This window comes from Vanellus vanellus, assembly GCF_965231255.1.
Source record: "Vanellus vanellus genome assembly, chromosome: 11".
NCBI classification, from domain to species: Eukaryota; Metazoa; Chordata; class Aves; order Charadriiformes; family Charadriidae; genus Vanellus; species Vanellus vanellus.
Genome location: NC_138916.1, coordinates 20,837,125 through 20,845,797, shown reverse-complemented (window position 1 = coordinate 20,845,797; position 8,673 = coordinate 20,837,125).

Genomic DNA, 8,673 nt, shown 5'->3' with positions numbered 1-8,673 from the left:
TCCCCTCTGCTCTTACCAGCAGGAAGTGTTTTATTTATGATGTCACAAAATATTTGCTCTGCTTCAAGACAAAAGAAGAGAGGCTCCACTGCCTGCTTTCCAAAAATAATCTTTTAAATCTCGTTCCTGTGAAAACAAGTCCTAAAAGGGAGTCACCAGGTTACATTGCTGTGGGTTTGGTAATCTCTTGCATGAAGTTAATGTCCCACTTACTATTTACTTTAATGATGCGGGATCAGGGCCCAACTATCAGCTATTCTTTGCAAATCATACCATATTCAAATAATTGCCAAGAAACATGCTTTTTCTTCTCCCAGCTGAAAGGCATTTGTGCCAGGATAAGAGAGCAATCAGTAAGCTGTCAATATATTGAATGGCCTGCCAGCAACTGGTTTACATGAAACAATTTTACTTTCATTTAGCAAGTCAGTGGAGTGATTTTAATAAGGAGCATGTCCTTTGTAAGTTTCCAGAAAAGGGAAAACTCATACATTTATTATAGAGCACTACGTTTTTGTTCTAACAGAGAATTATATCCACTTTGGAATGTTAGCACAAGTTTTACTTTTTGTTTTTCCCTAGTGTTAATGTACAGTTAAATTAAATTCCCATGCATCAGATAAGATTAATCTATTTTCAGCTACAAGTGAGCAAACCCATATTTGGTGTCACATAGAATAAACAGCAGATCTCCAGTTTAGATTTGGTAACACCAGTTTAACCTATTGCTATGTTATTTACTCTTAATTGAATCATGGTGCAAAATAAGATGTACAGTTAGTTATTAAAGAAAAATTGAGCTGTGTTATATTAGTTCCTTAAAGGGAAATGTAATGTTTTATATTTTATTTTCTTTCTTTAAAAGAAAGCGAGAAATTAGCCCGCTCATCTTCCTGGTTTTGGTAAATTCAGTATTCAAAGTAACAATAAGTTGTTACAAACATTTCCTAGAAAGAAATGAAAGTAGCTTGTTGGATTTTATGAAATTGCAGTCTTTTACTTTATTTCAAAAGCACCTATAGCAGTCTACGAGATACTATGGCTCACTTCATTTTTAAAAAAGAATACAGAACACTAATAATATTTTTCACATTACATTGGTCAGAAGCTGATCTTTTCCTTCTGCAGGAAAATTCTACTCTTCTACACAATAATGTGCTGTTACTGGTCTAACTGGAAGAAATGCATTAAACTCGACCAATTTTTAGAGAACGATTTTTCAGTGAGGACTGTGCAAATTGTTCCTTTGTAATAACTAATCTAATGCGGAGTAGCAGCATCTAACAAAAAGACAAAAATTTTAAAGCTGAATCCAGGCCACAAGAGTTGCCTGATTCAAGATTCGGAAAGCGAGGCCGGTGGTCTCTTAGCAGAGGCTGTTTTTGTGGACTATTTTAACTGTCCATTCTGCATTATAACAGCAGCTGCAGGGGTAGTTTCCAGCATAGCTGTTTGGGAACCATTTCAGTGTAAGTTCTTCCAGATGTAGACTTGCGTGTGCCCGATAGTCTGGCTCTTCAGTATAAAAAGCAAATTGGAAGTTGAGACTGAGAGCTTTAGCAGTAAGCAGCTTTAATCAATGCTCAGCTCAAAGAACCTGCCTGCCTAAAAAACTGTGATGGTTCCACAGGGCTTAATTTGGAGACAGACACAAAAATGTGTCAAAGTCTTCTCCCCCCGCCATGCTTTTCTTTTCCCCTCCCAGTAATACAAATTGTCTAATAATCTATATAAAGGTAGAAGGATTTTTATCGAGGCTTCAGTAAATGGATTTTATACACATAATACATAAAAAATACCCACTGATGCTGTACGTTATATGTAATTACTTTCTCACACAAGGAAAGGATAGATTACCCGCTATCCAACTGATCAAATTGGTTACCATGCAATGAGATGGGATCTTATAGAATAAATAAATTCTACAAAGGTACAACTTACAAAGCATCTTTGTGACATTGTTAGTTCTTAGGTTTAAGAATTCTAAACTTTAACTCTTCCCCCCTTCAAGGAAACATTGATGTTTAGCAAAGACTGACGTCTGTGCATCACCTTATAATTATCTGAAGTTTTGCTGCATACAGTCAACTATTGCAGATTATTCTATTCTGTTACTGTATATCAACTATGAAGTACCTGGGCTGGGTATAGTATATCACTTCCTAGTGCTGAATTAGAGGAGTAGCTTCAAATACCAAATTGAAAAAAATCACAGCTTTTCCATTGACTCACCTAATCTGGGATTCTGACTATTTTCTTAGAGGAGGATTCACAGGGAGGGGGATATGCATATCCTCTGGTGCTCTGTAGCATACTTTTACAGTACTAATTTTCAGACTCCTTTTCCTCTTTCTGCTTTCTCTCTCTCCAAACCACTGCAGGACCCTTAGATGTATATTATACCATGAACAGTCAGTCAGATGATAAAAACCATCTGATTTTTCAGACGGAGTGCCAGTTGTCACATATTAGTGTCCATCTCTCAGTTACTGCCACTCAGAGTTTGTGGAGGTGTTGGTAAATAATTTATTTTAAATATACCGAGCGTTGAAATTAAATCTTGACATTTAGAGCTAGTAGGCTGAAAGCATTCAGATTTCCTCCCACTTCCTTCCCCCTTTACATGAAGTATCACTGGCATTTGAAAGATGGATCTCTGAAAACTCGCAACTTTGCATCTAACCGATAACAACAAAATTAAAGGTTAATACTTTATAGTATTGCATTCAAAAGCAACCGGAAAACTAGTTCAATACAATTTCTTGTACTATTTGCTGAAAATTTGGATGAAGCCAGCTCTGCATAAATAGCACCACATTATCTCTGTCTCTGGGTATAATACCCAGCACATGCTGCATTCAACTGGAAAGTATCACATAAGTGAGAATAAATAATATTATCAGTCTCCCAAATACAGGCAAGAACTATGTACCTGAAAACATTTGTTTTCTTTTCTAACTGTTGTTGAATCTGAGTTGATCTGGAAAGGTTTGGGGGTTTTGTGTTTTTTGTTTTTTGTTTTTTTTTTTTTTTGTTTGTTTGTTTTGTTTTTTTTTTTTTGGTTTGGTTTTTTTTGGGGTTTTTTTTTTTTTTGTGTGTCCCCCAATCTTTACTTTCAGATTTAGCAAATACAGTCTAAAAACCTCATCATTTTTGAGCCTCAAAACCCTTTCTCACCCCTCAACTCCGTAAGAACTAATATTGTGACCCCAGATTATTTATCCCCTCTAAACATTCTTTGGCTTGCATAAAATTGCCGTGATAAAGGAGGAAAAAGAAAAACATCATCTTATAGGTTCAGAGGAAAAACAAAGACATGGTAGTAAGTAATATTGTAACTTACTCATTTTCAGGGTGTTCTTTCCTGGCTTTGGTTGGTAATCCAAGGATTTCCAAGTAATTTCTTTTAAAAATCCTATTGCAAATTTCTAGGGTTGTGCTATAAAAACAATTCCCTTTGCCTGGACCAAAATATATAAACCTTCAGGTCAAGCTCTCGCCAAAACCCCTTGCTGAACAGAACCTAGTCTGCATTATCACTGATAGCTAAGTAACAACCAGTATTTATGTACATGCTCGCCACTGTGTAGTCAAAGCCATCTACAACAATATACTTTACTTCCCAGTAATATGATAGCACATACAGTTACCTTAATCACACTCCTGCCTCAAGGCACAGCTCCAGAGGCAATGCTTTTAAGAAAGCTGAAAGGCTTAATGGAATTAACCACATTCTTACTTAATTTGACTGTCACAGGGCTAACTGTATTAGTCAGAGTAACAGTATTTTTCAATGCATCTGTATATACTAGTGGAAAACAGATGTATTCGAGTTGTCTCTTTATCAGTTTACTCCAGTGAGAGTCTAAGAAATGTATATCATTGAATTATACGTTGTACTGCCTCCACTTACAAATCTCATTTGGCACCCACAATAAAAAAAATGATTGATAGCGATTCGAGAAACTGCTGACATATTCAAAGCGAGTTTTTAATTAGATCTCTTCTTCACTGCGCATCTTTTTGCATCGTTAGAATCTATGTTCCTTTGCACTTCTCAGAGATGTTTAGGCACAAGAGTCACCCAAATGCCTGTTGGAAAAGACAGATGAGTCAAACTGTTGGAAAGTTCCCAGGGCAGCAGTTCAGATAGCTGAGTCTTCAGACTTTTTCCTCCACTAAATGTCAGATGTGTCACCGATTTAACAGCCACTGCCTGAAGAGATTTGATAATGTGCCACCATCGCCTCTCTTGACTAATCAAAGCAGCAAGTGAAAAATAAGAAGAGAATACGGTTCACCTTCAAATTTATACCTACCTCATAGAAAGAAAATCAGTAGTTCTCTTGGTTAACTCCTCTGTAAGTGATATAGGTGGTCATACAGCATCTCATTGTTTTCACGGGATGATGCAATAACATTAACTAAAACTAAACCTGAAATTATGAGAAAACTCAACCAACTGAAAGCAGCGGTTTCCAATTACAAAGAGAATTTGCCTTTTTAGAGTTGCATGAAATAGCTTGGTATCTTGCAGGCATGCACTCTCTCCAACACAAAATTAAAATGGCAAACAATGTTGACCTGATAATAAACTATAACCTCTATCTCCCTGCCCGTTTTCCAGGGCCACAAAAAAGCTGACAAAACGAAGATCAAATAAGATAGATCACCACACTGAAACATGAGCCCGCCACGAGTCTCCCTCTGACTATTGTCCCAAAGCACAACATTACTATAAGGAAACAAGGCCAGTATGACAGGCTTCTCATTCTTAACAAAGATGAATGAATTTATTCAATTTCTTCTATCCATGAAGACCCAGTGTCCCTTCTTCACATTAAATACTGAAAAAAGAAAATTCCTTGAGGATACATTGGTTACATAGATGAGTACAGGAATAACATTAATACAGGTAAGCATATTTCCTACACTCTTTGTCTTTTCAGAACATAGTCACTGTCTTTTAATTTTCCTTAGTTAAATACATGGACTGAAATTCAGTACAAAAGAAGTAAAATAAAAATAAAATTCAGGCAGCCATATCTGCTTGTGGTTTACAAATCAACTTATTAACTTGTACAGATCTATATTTTAGTTTTCTAGTCTACCCAAGGTAACTTTTTCACTGGAGAATGAATTACAGAAATAAAAGTAAAGTAGAAATTTTAGCCTGTCAGAGGCATTTTGGTTAAAGTATATTGCATTTCCTATCAGGTCTATAAAACCTGAAGGAAATTCTGCCTAGTATTAGGGTTCAGCATCTCTTAACTCTTTCTCACCTGAAAAAAGGGTCTGTAGTTGAGCAAAGCAGGCTTGATTCCAGCTGTAAATTCCTGCCACACCAACTTCACATTGTGATTTGGAAATGAAAACCGAAACCACTACAGTGGTTTGCAATAGCCCAATAGCTAGAGATAGCATCTTTCAAACCAGTTTTTACTAGCTGAAGAAAAGCTTTTCCTTGTTTCTTGGGCATGTTGCTTGTTATTTTGCTTACGTTTGGTTGCAAGGATATGTCAGGAAAAAACAGGTTTACCTTTGAAAGTATTTAAAATTTGAATAAATACCCTTTGCCCCCCCCGTCCCCCCCCATTTAAGCGCTCCTTTCTAGAACTTAACATCAAGAGACACCTATATTTTCATTGCATCTTTAAAATGTTATCACAACTGATAAGTGTGTCAAAACCAGGAAACTGAAAAGAAATCTTAAACAGTGTATTAAACACCAACCCACTGCGAGTCCCATTCCTTACTGTTCAGAGATACGCTTCAAGTTTCAGAGAAAGCAGATCTTTCCCATTGACAGTTTAAACAGCAATACTACTTAACTTAGTAGATGAAGGCTGAAAACATGTTTTTCTGCCAGAGGCCAGTTTCAGTAGAAACTATTTTGCTGATCATTTAATCATCTTCAGAATATGCTGTGATTTCCCAGTAGCTTCAGATACTGGTTTTCCCTGTTTTGCAAGAAATGGAGAACCGTGTGTTTTTAATCCGTGTATTAAGAAAGGGTAATCTCTTTAGAAAATCTGTCTTTCACAGAAAAAACTCATTGTGATCCATTTCTTTAATCAACAGAAAATTGGGTTAAAGGCATGTGACTTCCTTCATTACAAATGAAGTATGTGGTTAAAGAGAAGAATAAATTTCACAGCATAGAGAGAGGTACCATTTAAAAAACCATCCTTTTCCATTAAAGGTCTATACTTGCATAAAAAGGTTGTCTTTGCTAGAAAAGAGTAAAAGTTAAGACTTACCTTGGTCGAATCCCAGGATCCGAGGAAGACTATAATGCCGGCAACTCCAGGAGTTTCACCTTCTGTGTTACTTTATACTCTGCCTCTCCCACTACCTGCTGTTGAACTCAAGAACCACCGCTTGTCCCCCCGTGTTGTGTGTAGTTGCAATAAAGAATACGCTATGTTTTGCCGTCATTTCTATGATCAATGTGAAAGAGGTATGCCTTTGCTGGAATGAGAAATTGCGTTCATTCTTTGAACCGAAATTAACTCGTTGGTCTGAGAGGCCTTAGAGCAAGGTATTTATAGACATGAAGTCCTTTTTCTTTCACAACGCAACCTTAAAAACATCAGACAGGAAGAAAGAGAAACATCTGCGTTGATTTTGATTGTTTAATACTCAAGAGTGAAAAAGTGTAAAATCACAAAGCTTATACCACCACAAAAATGCAGTTTCATTGCAAATGACCAAAACACAAGCTGCCTGCAAAGTTTCACACAGCTGACATCAACAAACCCAGTTTCAACATTCTTACCGTCTTTTTAAACACCTGCTGTTCACAAACATGAGTCAACACGGAGTTCTAGGTCTCTCGCACATCTTTCTTTATATTCTATATTCTATTTGCTTTCTAGACCAGTGGTTTACACATTTGGAAAACTGTGTCCCACTTCTGATCTATATCAGTATATAAATACATAGTTTTTTTACCCACCAAATCACTAATTATATTTTAAAAGCCATTTGTTTAATCCAAACTCAGCAGTAAAGTTCTTATTTGTATTTAATGAAAAGCACAACTTATATAAGTAAGCTTCAGAAGTGCATGCTGACCGAGGTTATACCACCAATCCTTTCAGCCACAGGTTATAATACTTAGGCAGAGATTGACAGTACAGGGTGAGTTAGTACATCAGGCAGTAGGATATATTTGCTCTTCCTAGCGATGCATGTCCCTAGGGCCCTGACTCTGCAAACGCAACCATTAGGCCTGCAGGGTGCCACTCTCCACCCAAGTACAGTTTGTTGCCTGAAAGCAGTATTACCCAAAAGCTATCGTTATGTGAAAGTGTCTCGGGTTAATGAGAACTAAATGGAAAATGGGCTGCTGACACAACTAACTTTAAAACTCAAAGCCTTTTTACATGAGAGACTTTGGTTTTCACAGCCTGAAAGTATTCATGCAAAGGGACTGTGTATATCTTTAAGTGTTATGCTAATGCACATCTCCAGTTCCCTACAACAAACGAACTTTCCAACAGCCGATTAAAATCCTGATCTTAAATAGAACTAAAGAAGATACACGGAAGACTTTTTTCCCTCCAGACAATCAAAATAGAAATGGATCTTGGTATAACCTACTACATCGGACAGTGATATATATGTAAAGGAATTTTTAAAAGAGCTGTTGTTGCCTCAGTGGAAACAATAGTTTGGTTTTTCCCTCCTTCAATGCTAAGGCCATCTGCACTTTATGATTCGCTTGCTCCTTACTGGTTTATTCCTTCATCTGACATTATACCCCTCTGAGCAGGTGAAGATAAACATGAGAGTATTGGTATAGTTGTTCCTGAGAAGCGTGTCTGTCAAAGATTCCACAAGGTATCAATAAACAGGTTTGACCTTGCAAGCTTTTTGTTGGTTACAAAATACCTTTTCTGCAGATATTCTTATATCTATTTCACAGAGAATGTTTAAGTTTCAACTTATAATAAAACTTCAAGAACATGGGCACAGATTCTATTTTCCACTGTGCTGCCTATTATAGACCTGACTTCTTCCTTTATGCAGTTATTTAACACCTGAAATACAGAATCTGATTGCTTGCAGTTAGGCATCTAGCTGGAAAATTCTGGCTTATACACAGTTATTAAAACAAACGCAGAGATGTTACCATCTTTAAAATCATATGGTCAGCTAAGGAAACAAAAGCATAGGAGGATATTAGAAGTATTACAATTAACAACACCCTATCTGTAACTGGAAGCACGAGATATTTTCTGAGCACGTATGAGTAATTTTGAAAAAATATTATTATCCATTACACAGTGAACAGTATAAATAAGCTTAGCATACATGCCTTTAGTGCTTCTACACAACTCAGTTTCCTATTTATTTTCCGGCTGTTGGTTACGCTTCCAATTTCAACAAATGATTTCATAGTACACGATCAAAAAATATCCAATCCTGATCTACACTGGTACTCACACTTAGACAAAATGAGGAAAACGTACAGAAAATTTTGCAGTGCAGACAAACCTCATGAGTTAATCTTTGGAACATTAATAGCTCTGTACAGTTTCAAACTTAGTAACTAAGGCACACAACAATTAAACTGTCCCAGACCTGAAACAGCAGGATGTGTCAGTCAGCACGGAGCTTCTCTTTAGCTTTGCGTTTACATTCACTAGTACGAAGTAGCAGTCAGTT